This window comes from Erpetoichthys calabaricus, chromosome 2 (genome assembly GCF_900747795.2).
Source record: "Erpetoichthys calabaricus chromosome 2, fErpCal1.3, whole genome shotgun sequence".
Taxonomy (NCBI): Eukaryota; Metazoa; Chordata; class Cladistia; order Polypteriformes; family Polypteridae; genus Erpetoichthys; species Erpetoichthys calabaricus.
This window is the reverse complement of record NC_041395.2, coordinates 294,099,886-294,124,794: the sequence shown is the minus strand read 5'-3', so window position 1 is coordinate 294,124,794 and position 24,909 is coordinate 294,099,886. Positions and strand designations below refer to the sequence as shown.

The 24,909-nt window shown below is 40.5% G+C and overlaps 1 protein-coding gene across 1 annotated transcript in view; it reads right to left on the bottom strand.

The window, feature by feature from the left end:
• The window catches only part of ccdc186 (coiled-coil domain-containing protein 186), a 96,266-nt gene extending 73,703 nt beyond the window's left edge, over window positions 1-22,563 (bottom strand). The window contains exon 1 of the mRNA XM_051922449.1: window positions 22,363-22,563. The gene's annotated coding sequence lies outside the window, so the exon portion shown is untranslated. The remainder of the gene's footprint in view (window positions 1-22,362) is intronic.
• Between the last annotated feature and the right edge of the window lie 2,346 nt (window positions 22,564-24,909).

The following is a 24,909-nucleotide window of genomic DNA, read 5'->3' as shown; positions in this document are numbered from 1 at the left end:
ATGTAAATCTAATGCTTTTTTTCCTTTGGTTATATTCTTGAATAAAAGTGCACATGTATATTTGATATTTGGACTAAAGTCTTCACACATTATACACTTCACGTCATTAGTTTAACATGGGAAAAGTTTCTGTTTTAGGTTTGTGTTCAGCAATTCTTGCATTTCCTTTCATCCTACATGTACCCAGATCTTTGTAGACTCGGAACACACATGAAATGCATGTAATCCAAATAATGATATACTACATTATTTACCCTATACAACCCCAGGCACCTCACATGCAGCCAAGGAGCCTTGAGCTGGGGGAGCTTTTCAATTGAGCTGAGCTCCATCAAGGCGGGGGATGGGACAGTAGGCTGCTTGTGGTGATTTGCGCATTTATGATACAAAAGACGCTGATGGAGAGGTGTGAAGGGATTTAGGGTGGGCCGGGATTACGAGTTTTTTTCCATAGGCTTCAGGAATTCTAGTGTTAATCTGCTTGTTGTCAAGAGAAATCAACAAAACTACCACCAACCATTAAGATTTTGTTTGGTTAGTGATTCAAAAAAGGAAAAACAGCCTACCAGCGGACTTCTATTACTATACTAGCTGATTACCCAGTGGCTTCGCTCACTGAGTGCAAGGGAAATAAATAAAATGTAGTCTATAAGTTATTAAACAGTAACACATTAACATTTTAAGAAGTAAAGATACATTGAGCACTATTGGAGTGGTTTTGGGAAAACTACATTTTAAAGGCAGTATAACACAACAAGTAAGTAGTACTAACAGCAGCTAAAATGCATTTGGATCATCTCTCGGTAGTAGATCCCTTTTGAAAGGCGCTACACCACGGCTGTGGTATAGAAATTACATTTTCTATGTGAACGTCCAAATTTCTGCCTGTGGTAATGTGCCTTACTGGCATTACCAGCAATTAAAGAAAATTAGTTTTGTGTCCTCTGCAGTGTTAAGAGAGAAAGGCTTTGGTTTGGGATAAAAGGAAAAAAGGTATAAAGAAAGGAAATTTGCCTTTTTCTTTTATATAGTGTAGAGAGACGTTTTCGCTGACGATATGAGCGCCTTTTGGGGAGCGTTGCGGCGGGTCTCGTGTAGACTGAAGAGACGGCCCTGCCGTAAACCGGCCGGGATGGCACTGTCGGTCCTGTGCGTGCCTCCCGCAACCTCATAACCCTATACGTGCAAAAGAAAGTGCGAAGCGCCTTAATATTAGTTTGCCGTGGTCAAAAAAGGGATCCCGTGTTTGCAGTTGTCTGGGCTGTAGCTCAGGGGAAGGAGGAAAAAAATTAAAAGTGCTTACTTTCACTTAAGGCAGAAGCGCAGTCACCGTCTCAAAGGCCAGCACAGCTACAAGCGAGTGCCGGCTGATTGACTTTTATAGTATTTTTGCAGGGCAGGAGATGCCACTTTTTGCAGACACGTTCACGTCATCGCGTGCCTACGGAGGGATGACGTGGAACAGGTTAATTGTCGGCGTGAGGGTGCCGAATACAAAAATGAATTACAGCGCCTAACAACCTTGCACTATGTGAAGTGATTCAAGAGAAAAATAATTCTGATAAATGTGGACGCTGCACTTCCATGCTTAATGGGCAGAAGGTCCAAACAATTCCCAAGTCCAACACTTTACATGAAGAAGTCTGTACATCTTCTTAGATGTAAACTCTCCATCTTCTTAAAATAATTGATTACAAAAGCAGCCTTGAATGTTGCGGGGTTTTAGTGACCCGAACTCACCTTAAGGGACAGTAAGTAGTCGTGCAGGGCAATTTACAAACAGAGTCCTGCTTCGATGGCGGCGATTACACTCATTTGCAAAGATTTCCACTCTCCCAGGAGCCGACGGGCACTTGAAGTGTCACAAACAGTGCGAGAAGACAGGACGCTGCCCGAAACTGTGAAGCTCTAGACCCGTCAGAGCAGCCCGACATTCCGTGCCTCCCAGCGTCCACTTTGTTCTCAACGTAATTTCCATATCGCGTGGTCATACGTAATTTCCGTTTCATACGCAATTTCCATATCGCGTGGTCATACATCATTTCCGTTTCAAACACAAAAAGAATTTTATATATACAGATTAAAGTTTATTTACTGTATTGACCCCAACCCATTTTTGTAAAAATACCAAAAAAAAAGTTTACACTACTACGCCTTCATTTTCCACTATGTTATAAACATATTATGCTTTTAAAGCATATTTTCATAGATATCTGCCATTTTGGGCAGCACTGTGGAGTTGGCATGTTCTCCCAGTGTGTGCATGAATTTTTTTCTACACTTACTCCTATTACATCACTAAATCTTGAATGTTCTGTTAATTAGAAATTCTAAATTGACAAAGTTACCATGAGCATATGCCGCAGTGGTCACTGAGATGGACAGACACCTCATTAGGGTTGGAAATAATGTTTGAAAATGAATGACTGAATGAAGAAATGGTTATATGTTTCTACAGATATTTTAACTTTTGTAGTTGTAGTACAGTAACCTTTACATCTACACTTTCACTGTATAGTTGTACTGTATAATAAATTTTAAAACGCTATTACATCAATCTGAAATATGATAAAATATTGTTTTTATTTGCATGGAAATACATCAATAGCTATAATTACATCACTGCCTTTAAGTTTTCATATTTATAAAACGGTTATTTTTATAATCCTATATTACAGAATACAACATTCTTAAACTTTCATAACTAAATTTACTTTTCACAGAAGGGTCAGCTTATCCCAGCAGCAATTATTAAATGTCTGCACAAATTTATCATTTTTCCAAGAATTTTTTATTTTTCTTTTAAATTAGGCACAGTTATACAATGATTTTAGTAATTGTGGTACTTAAAAAGGATCAGAGGGTGACGTCAACCTTTACAAAAAATGTTGCCTTTTCAGAGTCCTTAATCATGGAACTACCTTTAAAATCAGAACAATGTAAACAGATATGAATATGAACAAATTCACTTGAGAAGGATACCTTTAACTTACTATGGAAAAAAAAAAGTTTTCTTACATTTTCTGCATGCCCTGGAATAACCCTCACAGAGCACGAAGTGGACTCGCTGAACATAATGAAACTGTCAGCAACCAGCTGATAAGCTGCATTTCTTTTTTAAAACTAAGAGGCTAAAAAAATGAAAACAGCATAAATTGGATAAAATATTTTGACTTGTTTTTCTTCTGCACAAATAAACGTACTCTTTATCTTCATCGCCTTCAAGTTTCATTAGCAGAAGTTGAACATTTATTAAGTGGACTTGCCAAAACATGTTAGGAACATGCATAGTAAATATTTCCCAAAAATGATACAGTTCCTAGATCAGAAGACTTTCCTTGAGCATCACAACTTAGCAACTTTTCATTCACATCATTAAATATACAGTATCGACCCAAATTTAACGTGGCTCCCAATTTTTTCATGAAGATTTTAGAAAAAAAAAATCCGAATTTAACGCAATCCATTCATTTTTCATAAAAGAAAATAAAATTCAATCAGATAATCATTTATTTAATAGGTAATATGACAAGTTACATTCATGTCAATAAAATTAAGTAGTAATGTAGAACAAAATTAATAGTATTACGGTAGGTAAGTTACAAGATACCTACCTTAAGTGAAAGAACAATGAAAAAGGAAATATTTATTCAGAATCAGAACTGTTTTCAGAATCAGAACTCTTTGTTGTCGCATCATTATCGTCAGTATGCTCGTTCACGCTTTCAGTCTCCAACAAAATGTCATCTTCAGTCCCATTTAAATTATTGGAAATGCAGCATTTCTTGAAACCTTTAACTATCGATTCAGGTTCGATCTTCTGCCAGACGGTCGCAACCCATTTTCCTAAAAGTGAGACTGAGGGTTTTTTATTTTTTCTGTAGGTGTTAATGGGTGATTGCCTGCTAATAACCAATTGTTGTATTCTTTTCTTAAGTTATCTTTAAACAGTTTATTAACCACCACATCCAAGACTTGCAGCTGGGATGTCATACCACACGATATTATTACAAGATCGGAATTCAATGTTTCAATGTTTTCCTTAACACCTGACGTGAGGTGGCCTCGAAATGCATCAAGGACTAGCATGGAGCGAGTGTTTCTCAGAGAACCTGGCCGTTTTCCCCATATCACATTCAACCAGTCTAATACCAATTCCTCTGTCATCCAACCTTTATCTTGGACCCGAAAAATGATTCCTGGATGCAGCTTTTCTTTGGGCATTGTTTTACGTTTCAATATAACGTAAGGTCGAAGTTTTTGTCCATCAGCAGTAACAGCAAGCATAACAGTAATTCTGGACTTTTTGTAACCAGTTGACTTCAATAAGACCGATTTTTCACCTTTCTTATTTACCGTAATGATGGAAGGCATGTCAAAATAGACAGGTGTTTGGTCTGCATTTCCGATATTTCCAAGATTGTAGTTGTGCTTTTTGCGTAATGTTATAATATGCCGCTGAAAATTCAACAATTTTTCACTAAAGTCACCAGGAAGTTTTTGCGTGAGAGTTGTCCGCCGTCGTAGTGATAAACTGTTCCGTTTCATCATTCTTTTACACCAACCCATACTTGCTTTAAAGTCCGTTTTAGGGATGTTTTAATTAGCAGCCTCTTCTAACGCTTTAAATTTTATAGCTTCACAGGATATTGGGAATCCTTCATTTCACTTTTCTATTACGAATTTTACCATTCGCTGCTCAACTTCTTTAAACCTTCCTAGTTTGGGTCCACTAAAAGATTTTCTTGAGGAATTTGCATTCATATATTTCGTTAAATCTTTTCTCTGACTCGTTTGCAACCATAATCTTAAAATTCATATCATTGGTTCTCCTGGTACCTTTATTTATTTGTCTCTTTGATGAGCCTTTTTTCTCAACACTATTATTATAACTCGCGCTCATTTTTTATGGGCAGTAAAGAACCCGCCGCTAGAGCAAACATGTAAATTACTACTATAACAGTTGCGAGAGACGTGGACTACACTTACCTGTGAATCATAGACACAATAGCCACTTGCTGGCGTACGCTGGACGCACGCCAGAATCGAAATGCTCGAAACCAGCGATTCCACCAGAGCTAGAAACTCTTGTGCAGTCTCGTGTACTCAAACCGATCCGAACTATACCGAACGTGACTCGTGCGACCAACACGCAGGTCGGTCGGAGGCATAGGCGTACTAATAAGAAGAGTTGTTACATTGAATTGCCTAGTCCTCGAATTTAACGCGAGTCCACTTTTGAACGTGAAATATTTAGTCAAAAAAGGTTGCGTTTGTATTCGGGCAAATACGGTACTTAAAATGTCACTTCAAAAATCCTGCAAAGACAGCAGTTTTTAAACTTTTTTTTTTTCTTTCACATGTGCCAAAGGCTTTCATTACACAATGTCAATTTTTAATTTCTATTTTTTCAAACTGCATCTTCAGCAGGTCACTACATTTCTGACAAGATTTAACATTTTTTTATTCTCAGGATCCACCAATGATAATAATAAATTCCAGCAGCTCACTGAACTAGTAAAGAAACATGCATAAATAAACATGCCTCTTGATTGTTCACTTTTGAATATGCAGCATATAATAAACTTTCATATTTTTTCTTTGATACAGTACTTTTGTCACATGTACAGAGTACACATATTATTGTAAATTATATATTTCCTTCCCTTTCTTTTCTTTTGTATTCCCCCCCAAAAAAAGTTGCCACCTTCAAAGTAGTGCCCCAGGCATGTTCATAATTTGAGATCTGCCATTAAGTAGGACAACAATCTTAAATCATACAAGCAAGTGTACAAGAGAAAGGTTAAAGAAATTCAGTGTCCAAGGGACTGAGGTTTGAGATGAATTGGCACCCTGTATCTAGTTGGTTTCTGCCTTAGTTCAAAAAATAGAAGTTGGTGGTCTCGTCCATTTATAGGAGATGGACGTCTGAAGCAGAGCTCCACTAGCAGCGGCTTTATTTTCCCACATATTTCATATTATTTAGAGGTATCCTGTATTTAACCCGACCAAAGAACTTCCACTACAATATACAAGCACGAGTAACAAGAAGAAAAGTCAGAAAGAACCAGAAAAGAAACTTAAAGCCGCTTCAAAGTCTGGACAGACATCCGGCCCAAGTGCAAGGTATGGCCTCTCGGAGACTGACCTGGAACAGGCAGACGAATGCGCAGATCTCCTGGGACCCCACTCCATTGTATCGTCTCCAGCCGAGAGTGAAAATGGGAGCGAAGGTGCTAGTGATATAGGTCACGCTGGATTGCCGATTTCTGAGGAATATTCGAGACTAGAAAAATGCCCTGCAGGATGTGCTCTCATCTACTCATCGCGAGCCTGCAGCACCTGCTGTAACAGGAGCTGTATTTCCACTCGCGGAGCACGAAATCCGAAGCGAACTGTCTGAACTGAAAGAGATGATTGCTATACTGGCTGCCGCCATGGCTACGGCCATAAATGAGCTTAAGAATCTATTTAAACGTTTTGACGTGAACTTTAAAGGCATGTTGGAGAAATTAGAGGAACACATCGAAGAAAATAGATCCAAACTGAAAACGCTTACCGACCAGATTAATGACGTTTCAGATCAGCTGGATGACGTTAAGCAGGCATTCACGGCTCGAGTTAAAACAGCGGAACAATTGGCGTCTAACGCCAATGAAAAAGCCACAGCTGCGAATTCCGAATGCAAAAAACTTGGAGACAGACTTGCAGCCCTGAAAGATGGGTACAGAAGAAATAATATAAGAATTGAGGGTATACCTGAGAAACGAGAAAGCTCAAGCCCAGTGAAATTTGCAGTAGAATTACTGTCTAAAATAATTGGAGATGATTTTAAACTCGACATTGAGATAGCAGCTGCTTATCACACATTCAGGCCAAGTACCTTTAAACCTAGGTCTTTTATTGTCCGCTTCGAGCGACTACAATGTAAGCTTGATGTGATGGCACTTCTCAGACACAAGCAAGACATTATATTTGAAAATAATGTTATTCGTATTTTCCCCGACTTCTCACCATTAATAGCTGTAAAACGTGCAGCCTACTTTGACATTAAAAAGTTGCTACGGAAAGCCAATATCAAATACAGCCTCTTGTATCCCGCCAAACTGAAAGTGGAAGTTCATGATCAATATTATATTTTTTCAAGCAAGGAAGAAGCCAAAAAGGAATTAAAGAAGCTGTTTCCGACACTCTTTTGAAAGTTAATAAGGAGCCGAATTCTATCAAGGTATGGGAAGGACCTATCATCTGCTCTCGGATCCACTCTTAAAGAGACTGGTATTATAATTATACATCCTTTTCTTTATCTGGACATTATATGTTTATGTCTTAATTAGAGTTATAGACGTGAGTGTGGATGTGTGGAAGTAATTAAAGTAGGATTTTTTTTTTTTTTTTTTTTTTTTTTTTTAACATCATACTCTGGGTTTATTGCTTTTTCTAGTATTACATTACTATTACTTTGTAATGTTACTTTGAACTGCCTTTCCAAAGGTTTCTTCCATTTTTCCCTACTAGGTTTTTTTGGGAGTTTTTCCTTGTCTTCTTAGAGAGTCAAGGCTGGGGGGCTGTCAAGAGGCAGGGCTTGTTAAAGCCCATTGCGGCACTTCCTGTGTGATTTTGGGCTATACAAAAATAAACTGTATTGTATTGTTTTGTATTACATTTGTACTATTACATTATGCTATTACACTAGGAATTACCATGTCTATCCTAGACTACTTTTTAAAATGATTCACAGGGTTCATTCTTTTTTTTATCTTAATATCTTAAAATTGCTGAAGATTATTTTAAGCTTAAAGACTGTTAATGATTATATTTTCGGCAGATAGTATTTAGAATTCAGCTGCAATAGATATCTCTTTGCTTTAATTCTCTAACGCCGCTGCGGGGTGGGGTTTGTTTTGAACGTGCTCTGTCTATGTCAGAGGACCAGGACATCATGAAGTGGGATCAAGCCTCATGTGGAGAGGCAAAATGGGGGGTGAGGGGACAAAGGGGGGAGAGAAGGAGAGCAGGCTATATCTAATCTATTCTTCTAATCCCTATAACTATAAGTATCAATGCAATAATAGGCTAAAATGCAATAACTCATGGGGAATCTTGAAACTAAGATTAAAACTGCCTCATTACCAGTTAAGACTATAAAATGACATTAAAAACTCAGAATCAAGGTCTCCATGATGGGACAGTTAACTTTGTGAGCTGGAATGTTAAAGGCCTGAATCACGAATTAAAGAGAAAGAAAGTATGCTCTCACCTAACAGGCTTAAACGCTAAAATAGTATTTTTACAGGAGACCCACTTACTAAGCAAGGATCAGTTCAGACTACATTGGCCAAATGTTCCATTCTAGCTTTATAAAGAAAACTAGAGGGGTGGGAATTCTCATACACAGAACAGTTCCATTTGTAGCATCATATGTAGTATTGGACCTTGAAGGGAGATATGTGATGGTCATGGGCAACTTATATAACAGTAAAATGATTTTGATAAATGTTTATGCACCCAATGTCGATGATAAGGAATTCATGCAAAATCTATTTGCATCCATTCCCAATGTGAACGCTCATAAAATTATAATGGCTGGGGACTTTAATTGTGTTTTAAATCCAATTTTAGATAGGACTCCTGTGACAGGGGGGATGACATCTAATACTGCAAAGACAATTGCACAGTTTTTAACTGATCACAACTTATCAGACCCCTGGAGGTTTCTTAACCCAAACTCAAGAACATATTCGTTCTACTCACCAGTGCATTATAGCTACTCTAGAATTGATTTTTTTATAGATAATTTCCTGCCTACAATTAAATCATGCAAATACAACAATTGTTATCTCCGGCCATGCCCCTCTAGTCTTGGAGCTAAAATCATTAAGCCCCTCACACTCACCTCGCAGATGGTGCCTTAACCCTTTTCTATTGGCAGACGAGAACTGCACAGAATTTATATCCAAACAAATCAGCTTCATCCTAGAGACAAACACGCCCACAGAGGTTTCTGCAGGAACACTCTGGGAAACTCTAAAGGCCTTCTTAAGGGGACAGATTATTTCATTTCTTTCCCACAGAAACAAATTAGAAACCAAGAAAGTGTCAGAGCTAAGAAGCGAAATTACTAGAATAGATGAAGAACAAGCCAAGCGTCCAAGTGAAGCTCTCCACAGGTAAAGGCAGGCCCTGCATACTGAACTTAACATCTTAACAACTAAAGAAACTGAACAACTTATTTATAAGTCTAGACATCATTACTATGAACACGGAGAAAAAGCTAATAAGCTTTTAGCTCAACAAATTCACAAACAAGAAGTTCGCAATGCAATACCAGTAAATCACCAACACGAATGGAGAAGAAATTATTGACCATAAAAATATAATGCACATATTTAGAGATTATTATAAATCCTTATATTCTACTGAGCTCAAAGAAGACAACACACAATCTAATGCATTTCTGGATATATTACAGACACCACAAATAGATGCTTTAAGTGCTGAGGAACTGGATAAACCTCTAACACTAACAGAATTACTAGATGCTATAAAGTCACTTCAAAGCGGGAAATCAGCAGGCCCTGATGGTTACCCCATAGAATTTTATAAGAAATTCTCGACTCAGCTAGCTCCCCTCTTATTGGCAACATTTACAGAAGCTAGAGACAACCAAATACTACCTCAAACATTTCGTCAAGCATTAATCACCGTCTTTCCTTAACAAAATAAGGACTTGTTACAATGTGCATCATACAGACCAATTTCACTCCTGAATAATGATGTTAAGATACTCTCAAAAATTCTAGCTAGAAGGATGGAGAAAGTGCTGCCCTCTGTAATATCACAGGATCAAACTGGATTTATTAAAGGCCGACATTCAACTTCCAATTTCCGACGCTTGTTTAATGTTATATATTCACCAGCAAAATCAAACACCCCAGAAATATTACTATCATTAGACGCAGAAAAAGCATTTGATATGATTGAATGGAACTACCTTTTCACTGTATTGGAGAAATTTGGGTTTGGCCCGAATATTTGTGCATGGCTCAAACTACTGTATACCAATCCAGAAGCCTCAGTTTGTATTAATAACATTTGCTCAGACTACGGTGTTCTTCCAGACGGACTTGAAGTGGAGAAGGACAAGCAAACGGTGATTGCATTCACTACATTTTTGGTACGCAGACTTATTCTGTTAAATTGGAAGAATCCTAACTCTCCTCTGATAAGTCAGTGGGAAACCGATGTTTTATATTATTTGAAATTGGAAAAAATCAAAAATTCTCAGTTAGAGGATCTGTACAAAATTTTTTCAAAACCTGGCAGGATCTAATCAATATTATTTTAGAATAAGAGAAATAACTATTACCGCATTTAATTCCCTTCTCCATCTCTTATTTACATATATATTTATTTCTCCCTCTCTTTTATTTATTGTTGCCTTATTAAAAAGCCCTAAGCAATTCTCCTTTGGCTTAGCTCTCCTTCTCAGGGGTGGGGTTTGATTTGTCTTCAATTTTGTTTGGTTATAAATTGATCTATTTGTATGGAATGATTACAATAAAAATTTTAAAAAAATAGTTTTTTTTTTAATATATATATATATATATATATATATATATATATATATATATATATATATATATAAAGATGACTAGTACTACTTCAAATTAGTATAAACAAACTTTTCTAGCATATGCTTTAATGATTTGCAGGAAAAAAAACACAAATTATTTGCCTTCTTTGATCAAATGTTGAAAACAAAAGATATCAAATTATACCATGTCAAGGAAAACTTAACCCGTTTCTAAATGACTCACAAAGTACATATATATTTTACTTATACATTATTTATCACAGTGATGATTATGAAGAAAAAAAAAAGATTATAAAGAAAAAAAGAGGAAGGAAGGTGGTATCACAAGAACTCTAACTTTCAGGTAGCTGATTTCCTAAAATGGAATAATGATGTGTCTTGATGTGGAATAATGATGTGTCTTGTTTTTAAAGTACTATCAAAAAGTATACAGCTGAAATAGATAGATAGATACTTTATTAATCCCAATTAATTTATTCACAATTTCAAAATAAAAATTTCAAAAAAATTCTTCAAAATAGATGAAGACAGTAGTAGCAATTGAGTACACAAGTTACAAAGATTACCTACTGTGTACAGGTGTATATAAAACACTTTTAAAAAATGTACTAAGGTTCATTTGTATACATTATGACTGAATGCTTGCAATAACAAACAGGTGATTTGTCTAACATGCAAATAAAATTCCACCCTTCATTTGCAAACCTGATTATCCAGTTATAACTGAAGGAAAAAATAAACATTACTTCAATTTAAGCATTTAATAAGAGACTTAAAATAATTTCAAAGGAATAATTAATAATTAGAGTATTACTTTAGAACAATTATGACATGAATAACCCATTCATCCCAACAAGCTTGCCAATCCTATTCACCTAATAATCTTATGAATTCACTTCTTGAAATCCACCACAGCTACAAGAGCCACTACTAACAATGACTCATCTTCTGTGTTTACACAAGCTGGCCAGTTGTCCCGCATATGCCCTAGCAACCACTTCCATGGACATTAATTGCATTGCTTGCACAACAATTCTTTCATCTCTACTACAGTCTTTAATTGCCATAGTGCATCTTCTGATATATATCTGATTATGTTTCGCCTAAGACAGCATTCTATTTCAACCCAATACATGCTATAGCAGTGGTACTCAACAGGCAGACTACACTGTAGATCTACAGCTAAACACAACTCAATCCAGGCTGATTAGGAGCAGACGCTGAGAGTGCATTGCCACACCCGTCATATGATGAACCTCCTCAGGATCCAAATTAGGACCCGAGCTCAGCAGTGCAATGGGAGACACCTCAGCACCTCACTAGTTTAAATGGAATGGAAAAGTGTGTGCCAATCTTGCTATCAACCCCCAAATTTTCCCTGCATGTTGGAGGACCTGCTTCCAGACAGGGAACAAAACAAAAATTTAGTTAAATCAGTGGATAGAGAAAAATTCTACTTGTACGTAAGCTAGCTAGCAATGAGAATACTCATTACTGGGTGGTTTTGTATCTAGTGCATTCACAGAATCTGCAATATTCAAACAATAAACTCAATCACTGCTGCTTGGGTCCTCAATCTGCCACTTTAGACACAGTCAAGGAACTAATCAGCAGCTCCCTAAATATCCAGTTCTGCTCTGTTCTACAGGCTGCAGAAAGGAAAATATCAGGGAATTAGCAATTGCTAAACCTCACAGAAAAAGTATGCTCAAAAATGGTCAGTACGAAGAAATAGTACAAATCATGCATTTAAGTTTTATTTTACTGAAATTATGTCTTTCTTCTTCCAGAGAGGAAAAAAAGAGTAAAATCAATGTGCCTAATTTGTCATGAAACAGTTGCTACTATGACACCAAACAAACAAATTTTGAGAACTGTCTCAAGGACACTGCGATAACAGCCACAAAATTAAACTAGATGCAGGCACCATATCAAGCTTCAAGCAGGATAACAATGCTGCAACAAGGGCATCATTTGAAGGCCTCACTAAGACTACCCTTAGTGATGAAATCTTTGAAACACCTTGGAGCCTGGATTTTAAGTTAGCTTAGCTTAATTAAATTTTGCATGTATAATAAAGATCACGTAATGCACAGTTTTGGGGTCACCTTCCACTACAATCCCACTCTCCTCAATGAAACTTTAAAAATATCATTCGGCCTATATTTTATGTTGGATTAGCAAAAAAGTCTATATGCAAAATTTGTTGAAAATTGGTTTAACCACTTTTGCATGATTAGCCAACAAACAGGCAAGATGCGATCCAAGGGTTGAAATGAGATCTTTAGTGTGTAAAACAGGTAAATAACATCAAATTAAGGCAAAAAAATTAAAGACTGACAAAGGGTATTTTGATTGTATTTGTACAGATAAGGCTGATGCAAAGCGAGAGACCTGAAACATATGGTGTCCACCGCTAGAGACGGAGCATCACCCATTACAAGTAAACCTAAGGGACTGGTGAAATGTTAAAGATCTTTCAAACAAGACAAGATGACATATTACTCTTACTCCACCAGACAGTTTTGTGTGAAAGTCTAGATGAAACGTACTCATAATTCATGGCAAGAATGACAATTGTTAATTACTTAAAAGCATCTCCAACACTACAGCATCATTTGATGTGAACAATACTGACATAGGATAGTGCAAAATTGATAATTTATTCCTCCATAATAATGTTTGGTGGCTCAGCAGATGCAGCATACTGAAATGTTGATGGTGCATTAGTTCCGGCGCCGCCGAGAGTGGCAGCCTTTTCAGCAGCTCCGTGTATGACTGTATGTGTATGTGTATTTTTCTAATTTTATTTTTCTCTTTTTTATTGATCACTCCTATCACTTTATTTTATGTGGATTCGTTCCCTGGACACACTTACTTTTACAACGTGGGCATGGATTTTTACACGCAGAGACTCGTCTATTCAAGTTCTCAACTTCGAGCGCTGAGAACAAATGCCAGTGCCGGTGTGGTTTCCTATTTACTTGACGAGGTAAGAAGGCAGTATCGTGGCAGCAGAGCTGGCACTAAGCTAAAAATGAAGCGGCTTGCAAGAAAGTGGCGTTTAAGCCTTCGGTGCCTTCTGTGATTCTGGGGAATGTGAACTCAATCTCAAATAAGATCGACGAACTGGCTGCGCTGGTGAAAAATGTCAGAACCTACAGAGAATGCAGTTTGTTGTGCTTTTGCGAAACGTGGCTAAATAACACCATCCCAGATGCTAACGTGGAGCTACCCGGGTTTAGCACAGTTAGAGCGGACAGAGATGCAAGTACCTGCGGGAAGCACAAAGGAGGAGGACTCACTCTCTATGTTAATGCACGGTGGTGTAACTCTGGACATGTTAACGTCAAAATCTCCACTTGCTGCAGGGACATCGAACTGTTGGCCGTAAGTTTGCGTCCCTATTACTTGCCCAGGGAGTTTGGACACGTCATTGTTGTCATCGTGTACATCCCTCCTCGGGCGGACGTGGAGACAGTGAGTGACATCATCCATTCTGCTGTTGCTAAGTTACAAACGCAGCACCCTGAGGCGCTTGTGCTAATCGCTGGAGACTTTAACCATGTGACGCTGGACAAAACATTACCTGCCTTCTCCCAGTATGTGGACTGTAACACCCGGGGAAATAAGACTATTGATTTACTGTATGCAAACGTTAAAGACGCATACAGCGCCACCCCGCTGCCTGTGCTTGGGAAAGCAGATCATAACCTGGTTCTACTTCAGCCTCACTACAAACCAAAAGTGAGGGTCCTACCTGCAACCACACAATCATTCAGGAAGTGGACCCCGGAGGCTGAGAATTCTCCGAGAGAATGTTTTGGAACTACAGACTGGGATATCCTGCAGGGATCACATAGTGAGAACATTGAGGAAGTTGTTGACTGAACTACTGACTACATCAACTTCTGTATGGACATTGTAGTTCCAGTAAGAACTGTATGCCGCTATGCTAACAACAAGCCATGGATTACAAGTGACATAAAGGGCCTTTTGAACCAGAAGAAAAGGGCTTTTAAAGGCGGTGATCAGCATGAGCTCAAGCGCGTGCAGAAGGAACTCCGAGTCCAGCTCAGGGAGGCGAAGGAGCAGTACAGGAGAAAGCTGGAGCAGAAGTTGCAGAATAACAGCATGAAGGAAGTGTGGGATGGGATGAAGATCATCACTGGCTGCAGCTCGAAGCGGGGTACCACCATCGAGAGAGACATGAAGAGAGCAAACCAAATGAACAACTTCTTTAATAGGTTTAACCACCCTAACCCACTCTCACTCTCACCTCGGAGTACTGCACCCTACACACATCCTTCTGCTGATACCAGCATAGGAGAGACATCCCCACCTATAATTACAACAGCGCAAGTGAGCAGAGAGCTGAGGAGACTTCGTGCCAGCAAAGCAGCGGGTCCAGATGGAGTATCACCACGACTGCTGAAGGTCTGTGCATCGGAGCTGGGGGGTCCTCTACAGCGCATCTTCAACCTGAGCCTGGAATAGGGGAGAGTCCCGAGGCTTTGGAAAACATCTTGCATCACCCCAGTGCCAAAGGTATCACATCCTAGTGAGCTGAATGACTTCCAGCCTGTTGCTCTGACATCACATGTGATGAAGACCATGGAGAGGCTGCTGCTTCACCACCTGAGGCCACAGGTTCAACACGCCCTCGACCCTCTGCAGTTTGCATATCAGGAGAAGGTGGGAGCAGAGGATGCCATCATCTATATGCTACATCGATCCCTCTCTCACTTGGACAGAGACAGTGGTGCTGTAAGAATTATGTTTCTAGACTTCTCTAGCGCCTTCAACACAATCCAACCTCTGCTCCTTAGGGACAAGCTGACAGAGATGGGAGTAGATTCATACCTGGTGGCATGGATCGTGGACTATCTTAAAGACAGACCTCAGTATGTGTGTCTTGGGAACTGCACGACTGACATTGTGGTCAGCAACACAGGAGCGCCACAAGGGACTGTACTTTCTCCGATCCTCTTCAGCCTATATACATCGGACTTCCAACACAACTCGGAGTCGTGCCACATGCAAAAGTTCGCTGATGACACTGCTATCGTGGGCTGCATCAGGAGTGGGCAGGAAAAGGAGTATAGGGACATAATCAATGACTTTGTTAAATGGTGTGACTCAAACCACCTACACCTGAACACCAGCAAAACCAAGGAGCTGGTGGTGGATTTTAGGAGGCCCAGACCCCTCATGGAACCCGTGATCATCAAAGGTGACTGCGTGCAGATGGTGCAGACCTATAAATACCTGGGAGTGCAGCTAGATGATAAATTAGACTGGACTGCCAATACTGATGCTCTGTGTAAGAAAGGACAGAGCCGGTTATACTTCCTTAGAAGGCTGGCGTCCTTCAACATCTGCAATACGATGCTGCAGATGTTCTGTCAGACGGTTGTGGCGAGTGCCCTCTTCTACGCGGTGGTGTGCTGGTGAGGCATCATTAAGAAGAAAGACGCCTCATGCCTGGACAAACTGGTGAGGAAGGCAGGCTCTATTGTTGGCATGCAGCTAGACAGTTTGACATCTGTGGCAGAGCGACGGGCGCTCAGCAGGCTCCTATCAATTATGGAAAATCCACTGCATCCACTAAACAGTGTCATCTCCAGACAGAAGAGCAGCTTCAGCGACAGACTGCTGTCACTGTCCTGCTCCACTGACAGACTGAGGAGATCGTTCCTCCCCCAAACTATGTGACTCTTCAATTCCACCCGGGGGGGGGGGTAAACGTTAACATTATATAAAGTTATTGTCTGTTTTTACCTGCATTATTATCAATTTTTAATTTAATATTTTTTTTGTATCAGTAAGGTGCTGCTGGAGTATGTGAATTTCCCCTTGGGATTAATAAAGTATCTGTCTATCTATCTTATTCAGAAAGAACAGCTTTTTTTCTGTTTAAACGAGTGCAAAAGCTAAAACATTGGTAGGGTTCATGCAAAAATAAAAGAAAAATTGGAGGTTGTTTTTTTGTCTGATAGAACATCCCACCTCAGTGATTAAAAAGTCTAGATCCAGGGCAGAAACAATGCAAATTGTGACATCATGTCAGCTGTATTTTCTTTCCAGAGAAAACTAGAGGCATTTCATTGTGACATAAAGGAGGCCCTGCTTGACTTCCCAAAATGTTTTGCACAAACAAAAAGAAAATATCACAATCCGAATTAGGTTGAGTTTCTGGAGAAATTAACTGAAAAATCCATCTGCAGTTAAAAAAATGTTGCCAAAGTAATTTATTTCAAATAAAGTCCAGAGTTCAATTCAAAGTGCAGTCTTAAAAAAAAAAATCAAAAATCCATAATAAAGACCAGGTGTTCTTCAGAAAAGAAGAAAACAGCAATAATTTTTAAAAAATCCAGGCACTGAGTTCTTATCTGCTCTGCCCAGCACACTTTTCTCTCCCAGTCTCCCCAGCTCACCCAATGAGAGATAGATATTTATTAATCCCCAAGGGGAAATTCACATACTCCAGCAGCAGCATACTGATAAAAACAACATTAAAGAGTGATAAAAACACAGTGCAAATTAAAAAGTGCAAGGTGGAGAGTGCAAGGCAGGTATAACAGTTAATAACATTGTATAATGTTACCGTTTACCCCCCCTTGAAGAGTCGCATAGTGTGGGGGAGGAACGATCTCCTCAGTCTGTCAGTGGAGCAGGACAGTGACAGCAGTCTGTCGCTGAAGCTGCTCTTCTGTCTGGAGATGATACTGTTCAGTGGATGCAGTGGATTCTCCATGATTGACAGGAGCCTGCTCAGCGCCCGTCGCTCTGCCATGGATGTCAAACTGTCCAGCTCCATGCCTACAATAGAGCCTGCCTTCCTCACCAGTTTGTGCAGGCGAGAGGTGCCCATATTCTTTATGCTGCCTCCCCAGCACACCACCGCGTAGAAGAGGGCGCTCGCTGCAACCGTTTGATAGAACACCTGCAGCATCTTATTGCAGATGTTGAAAGACACCAGCCTTCTAAGGAAGTATAGTCTACTCTGTCCTCTCTTGTACAAGGCATTAGTATTGGCAATCCAGTCCAGTTTATCATCTAGCTGCACTCCCAGGTATTTATAGGTCTGTACCCTCTGCACATTGTCACCTAAAATCCTAAAATCCACCACCAGCTCTTTGGTTTTGCTTGTGATCAGTTGTAGGTGGTTTGAGTCGCACCATTTAACAAAGTCCTTTACTAGGTTCCTATACTCCTCCTCCTGCCCACTCTTGATGTAGCCCACGATAGCAGTGTCGTCAGCGAACTTTTGCACGTGGAAGGACTCCGAGTTGTATTGGAAGTCCGATGTATATAGGCTGAACAGGACCGGAGAAAGTACAGTCCCCTGCGGCGCTCCTGTGCTGCTGACCACAATGTCAGACCTGCAGTTCCCGAGACGCACATACTGAGGTCTGTCTGTAAGATAGTTCACGATCCATGCCACCAGGTATGAATCTACTCTCATCTCTGTCAGCTTGTCCCTAAGAAGCAGAGGTTGGATGGTGTTGAAGGTGCTAGAGAAGTCCAGAAACATAATTCTTACTGCACCACTGCCTCTGTCCAAGTGGGAGAGGGATTGGTGTAGCATATAGATGATGGCATCCTCCGTTCCCACCTTCTCCTGGTATGTGAACTGCAGAGGATCGAGGGCGTGGTGGACCTGTGGCCTCAGGTGGTGAAGCAGCAGCCGCTCCATGGTCTTCATCACATATGACGTCAGGGCGACAGGCCTGAAGTCATTCAGCTCACTAGGATGTGGTACCTTTGGGACTGGGGTAATGCAAGAGGTTTTCAAAAGCCTCAGGACTCTCCCCTGTTCAAGGCTCAGGTTGATGATGCCCTGTAGAGGACTACCCAGCTCTAATGCACAGGCCTTCAACAGTCGTGGCGATACTCCATCTGGACCCACTGCTTTGCTGGCACGAAGTCTCCTCAGCTCTCTGCTTACCTGGGCTGCTGTAATTGTAGTTGGTGGGAAAACTCTCTCCTATGCTGGTATCAGCAGAAGGATGGGTGGAGGATGCAATACTCTGAGGTGAGAGTGAGAGTGGGTTAGGGAGGTCAAACCTGCTAAAAAAAGTTGTTCATCAGGTTTGCTTTCTCTCCATCTCTCTCGATGGAGACACCCCACTTCGAGCTACAGCCAGTGATGATCTTCATCCCATCTCACACTTCCTTCATGCTGTTATTCTGCAACTTTTGCTCCAGTTTTCTCCTGTACTGCTCCTTCGCTGCCCTGAGCTGGACTCGGAGTTCCATCTGCACGCGCTTGAGCTCATGCCGATCACCACCTTTAAAAGCCCTTTTCTTCTGGTTCAAAAGGCCATTGATGTCACTTGTAATCCATGGCTTGTTGTTAGCATAGCAGCGTACTGTTCTTACTGGAACTACAATGTCCATACAGAAGTTGATGTAGTCAGTAGTGCAGTCAACAACCTCCTCAGTGTTCTCACTATGTGACCCCTGCAGGATATCCCAGTCCGTAGTTCCAAAGCAGTCTCTCAGAGCCTTCTCTGCCTCCGGGGACCACTTCCTGGTTTGTAGTGAGGCTGAAGTAGAACCAGGTTATGATCTGCTTTCCCAAGCACAGGCAGTAGGGTGGGGCTGCATGTATCCTTAACGTTTGTATACAGTAGGTCAATAATCCTATCGTTTGTATACAGTAGGTCAATAATCCTATTTCCCCGGGTGTTACAATCCACATATTGGGAGAAGGCAGATAATGTTTTGTCCAGCGTCACATGGTTAAAATCTCCAGAGATTAGCACAAGCGCCTCAGGGTCCTGTGTTTGTAGTTTAGCAACAGCAGAGTGGATGATGTCACCCACTATCTCCACGTCCGCGCAAGGAGGGATGTAAATAATAACAATAATGACGTGCCCAAACTCTCTGGGCAAGTAATAGGGACGCAGACTTTCGGCCAACAGTTCGATGTCCCTGCAGCAAGTGGAGATTTTGACGTTTACATGTCCAGGGTTGCACCACCTTGTGTTCACATAGAGAGCGAGTCCTCCTCCTTTCTGCTTCCCGCAGGTATTTGCATCTTTGTCTGCTCTAACTGTGCTAAACCCGGGTAGCTCCATGTTAGCATCTGGGATGCTAGTTGTTAGCCATGTTTCACAAAAACACAACAAACTGCATTCTCTGTAGTTCCTGACATTTTTCACCAGCACAGCCAGTTCATCAATCTTATTTGGTAGTGAGTTCACATTTCCCAGGATTACAGAAGACACCGAAGGCTTGTATCCCCACTTCCTCGCTAGCCGCCTAGCCTTTAGCTTAGCGCAGGCTCTGCTGCCACGATACGGCCTTCTTACCTCATCAGGTAAACAGGGAACCACAATGGCACGGGCCTTTGTTCTCAGCGCTAAAAGTTGACTACCTGAATAGACGAGTCTCGGTGTATAAAAATCCATGTCCAAGTAGTAAAAAGTGTCCAGGAAACGGGTTCACATAGCAGGAAGTGGTAGGAGTGATCAGAGAGATAGAGAAAAAGGTAGAAAGGTAAAGTCCTACATGGAGCTGCTGGAAAGGCTGCCACTCACGGCGGCGCCTAACTGATCAATTGGCCCTGGAGCTGGACTAGACACCAGCAGTTACAGTCCCTCTCCCCAGTTTTCATAATGACTGCTTCCATCTGGGTCTGCAATGATGCTTGGAGGGAGACCTCTGTCTTCCTCTAAGCAGCCTTGGCATCTAACAGATCTCCATCAACCCAGATCCGTCACTCTTTGCTCTCTTACAGGACTTTTCTCCACTGTGCTGGATCTCATTTCCAATTCTGCAGTTCCTTTGCTTTCATTTTCAATCTGCTCTCTTCTTGTTTTTTCGTCTCTCAGGTTCAGGCTCTCCTTTATACCTCCACTGAGGTGATGTGCTAAAGGAAAGTGGACACAACTATGCTCGCATATGTAAGTGCGAACAGCCCCAAATTCCTCACTAAACATCCCAGGGTCGCGCAAACACACACATGGACTCTGAGCCATACCACTTTTATTATATTTATTAAAAAAAAAAAAAAAAAACACACACAACAACAACAACGCATCACAACAGACCTTAATGTGCATCACCACAATGGATCAGTACTGCAACCCTATTACTTTCTGGACAAAGATGGTTACTGCAGCAAATGTTCCACTCCTGAAAAAGCTGGCCCTTCTAATTCTCACCTTTTTGCCTCAACATACTGCTATGAAACACATGTCTAATGGCAAAATACAACACATCACAGCATTCCACAACTTTTAATAAAATAAAGAAGTAAAGGTAATCATTTTGCTCACTTCCCCTAGGAATCATTCTATACACACTGTACTCTTCTTTTCATCCACTACACAAAAATCTTTTTAAGATAGCTAGATCATTATGCTACAGCTCACTGGCTATAATCACCATATCCTAATCCACAAGTGATACCATGACTGCCTGTTTTCTGAAAGAATGGCCTCCCGTGTACCAGGCCATAGCTCTCTCTTCACTGTGCAAGTTCCTCTGCCTATTGCCCTTCCAAGGCAACTGACACATACAATGAGCTCCTGATAGTGTACATCCTTCAACAATGGCTGGACAATGAGCATCATCACCATCAACACCTGCTTTCTTTGCCTTTGTATGATTTTCTGGACCCTCTAACTTTAAAATGTAATGCATTTTAAAAGGTTATTTCCATTGGTTATGCAACACACAATTATTTCATAGTCAGAGGGGGCCAGCCTGGCAGGCTTAGGTGCAAGGTCAGAACATTTGATAGAATGCCAGTCCAATACATGGAACATTCACTTATTAACAGAGTCACATAAACCTTTATGATCTATAAGAAAAAATGAAGTACCTGTAGAAAAACACAGATAGGCACTGATAACACGTGCAAACTTCATTAAGTTTATATGCAGGATTTGTCCCAAGGGCTCTGGATCTGTGAGGAGGCAGAGCTCTGTTCCTGGACCACAGAAAAACAATCCAATTCTTCTGACATAATACAGTATCTTATCATAAAAACCAAGGATTAAAATGTAAAGTGGCCATCATCATTTCAAAAGCTGCGGCATTTCGGACGTTCAACAGGGAGTTCAGCATAACCGTACCATTACAGAATTTTGTACTCCCATGTATCACATAAAACAGGTGTTCTCATTGCCAGATACCGGCTGCCCAAAAAGGTACCTCTCTAAATGTAAAGCGTGGATTGCATTTCGGTTTTATTTTTAATTCCATTACGTATAAATGATATTCCTTTTTTTTTATATTTAACCAGGCAACCACTACCAAGCACAGAGTTCACCGTGTCTTTGACATTTCAAATTTCAAATAATGCAAAAAAAAAAAAAACACACACACGTACATCCAGCTGTATAACTATTAAAAGCATACCGATTAAAAAAAACAAAATTGATAATTACATAATACATACACAATCGCAAGTGAAACAAAAGGCACCTGAGCTTGCTACAGGAAGCTGAAATCTTGACAACAAAGGTCACCCAATTCCTTTAGTGATACGCAGGACAGTACAATATAAAAATGAAAACTGCCCTTTTGCGAAAGAGAAAAAATATCACCAGCGCACATTACAAAGCAGAAACAAATTGAACTGGCTTCAAATTCATCTCGCACTACATTCCAGCATTACCAAAGCGCAACTCCCACTTTCTGTCAGATTAGTACCCAGATGTACCAGCCGCGAACTACTCCACGATTTACTTAGGAGCCCTGCTTTCAAAAGCACTTGCGTCACCGCAACCTCATTCGATGTCACCTACCTTATTTATGGAAATGTCACCTTCATTCTGCTAATAAGTATAATCAGCAGTCCTGAGTAAAACCTAACACTGCATAAATGAAGGACCGATTTGTTTCGTCACCAAGGCTTTCCGAGGTGACACATCAACAAAGATGGCTACGGCAGCACAAGAAAATGCTGCCATTCAGGCCTATAAGATCGCTGGCCGCGAGAGCGCATGCGTTCAGGAAGACGGTTTCACGTTTAAAGGGCGCTCCTGCCCAAGGGGCGGGGTCCCTCCGTTTCATTCTTGACAATTGATTATCATTTCACCAGGATAAGCCGCTTCGCTTAGGTGTGTACTACAACATTCTGTGCAGGGAATGAATGACCTTTTTAAGAATGTATGATATTATATTACGAAATATGGGTGGATGCAAACGTTTTCAAAAATTCCACACAGTTTGCAAATTACAAAGAGCACCAGTCAGAAAAAAGCAAGTCGTTCCACTTAACCAGGAACAGTATGGTGCCATTTTTTTAATAAAAAGCTTACAGACCAATATAGAGAATAATTTAAACTAAAACTTTTTTATAAACATAAATCTTACTTGTATGCATCTTACATTAAAAAAAACTTGCTGTTGCCACCAATGTTGCTTTTGTTTACTTACTCCAAAACATATGAAGCAATAGGAATACTAATTGGAGCTTTCAGAACAATTCACATATGTTAAACGATAATGCGGACAAACATAGTGGTGCAATCATTGTGTGTGTGTGTGTGTGTGTGTGTGTGTGTGAGAGAGAGAGAGAGAGAGAGAGAGAGAGAGAGAGAGAGAGAGAGAGAGAGAGAGGAACTTTGTCCGAGGCTGGTTCCTGAGATAAATAAGTGCTGGAGGCCATGAGCATTGGGCGTTTAAATTTTGAGAATAGGTTTGAAAATATTATATTAAGTTAGGACAGTTGTGAAATACACAAATTACTAAGCAATAGATAAAATGGTCATTCAAAGACATGCATATTACTTAAAAGTAGCACAATAGAACAGTGAAGAGGAAGCTGATGTCTTCACAGAACTTGATCTGAGCTTGGACACAGAGCTTGCCCTCTGTATGGAGTAGGCATGTTCTAATGGAAGTTTTCCTCCAGGGAAGCAAACGTCCTCCTATGGTAAAAGACATGCATTTAAATTGATTGTTCGCACTGAACACTGTCCACTGGCAGATGACCAAAAATTTCACTTATAAACTATTAAAAATGCAGTTTAATTTCAGGCTTTGACATGGAAGTGAAAACACAATTCAATATGTGAATGTGAAGGATAGACAATTAAGATCTTTAGAATTTATAAATTCATAAACTGATAGACATGATGATAGATTATTTTTCAACAAACAACCCAAACACGCTTGCTACAATAAACCAAATAATACAATTTATTCATAATATAAGGGTAATAAAAGATGCCAGAAGGAGTTGCATTGTGTCTTTTTGGACCTGGAGAAAGCATATGACAGGGTGCCTCGAGAGTAGCTGTGTTATTGTATGAGGAAGTCAGGAGTGGCAGAGAAGTATGTAAGAGTTGTACAGGATATGTACGAGGGAAGTGTGACAGTGATGAGGTCTGCGGTAGGAGAGACGGATGCATTCAAGTCAAAGGTGGGATTACATCAGGGATCGGCTCTGAGCCCTTTCCTATTTGCAATGGTGATGGACAGGTTGACAGACGAGATTAGACAGGAGTCCCCGTGGACTATGATGTTTGCTGATGACATTGTGATCTGTAGCGATAGTAGGGAGCAGGTTGAGGAGACCCTGGAGAGATGGAGATATGCTCTAGAGAGGAGAGGAATGAAGGTCAATAGGAACAAGACAGAATACGTGTGTAAATGAGAGGGAGGTCAGTGGAATGGTGAGGATGCAGGGAGTTGGCGAAGGTGGATGAGTTTAAATACTTGGGATCAACAGTACAGAGTAATGGGGATTGTGGAAGAGAGGTGAAAAAGACAGTGCAGGCAGGGTGGAATGGGTGGAGAACAGTGTCAGGAGTAATTTGTGACAGACGGGTATCAGCAAGAGTGAAAGGGAAGGTCTACAGGATGGTAGTGAGACCAGCTATGTTATATGGGTTGGAGACGATGGCACTGACCAGAAAGCAGGAGACAGAGCTGGAAGTGGCAGAGTTAAAGATGATAAGATTTGCATTGGGCGTGACGAGGATGGACAGGATTAGAAATGAGGACATTAGAGGACGTCAAGTTGGATGGTTGGGAGACAAAGCCAGAGAGGCGAGATTATGTTGGTCTGGACATGTGTAGAGAGATGCTGGGTATATTGGGAGAAGGATGCTAAGGAAGATGCTGCCAGGGAAGAGGAAAAGAGGAAGGCCTAAGCAAAGGTTTATTGATGTGGTGAGAGAGGACATGCAGGTGATGGGTGTAACAGAAAAAGATGCAGAGGACAAAAACATATGGAAGAAGGTGATCCGCTGTGGCAACCCCTAACGGGAGCAGCCGAAAGAAGAAGAAGAAGAAGAAGATACAGGCAGAGGACAATAACAACACAAAACATAAAGCTGCCCTAG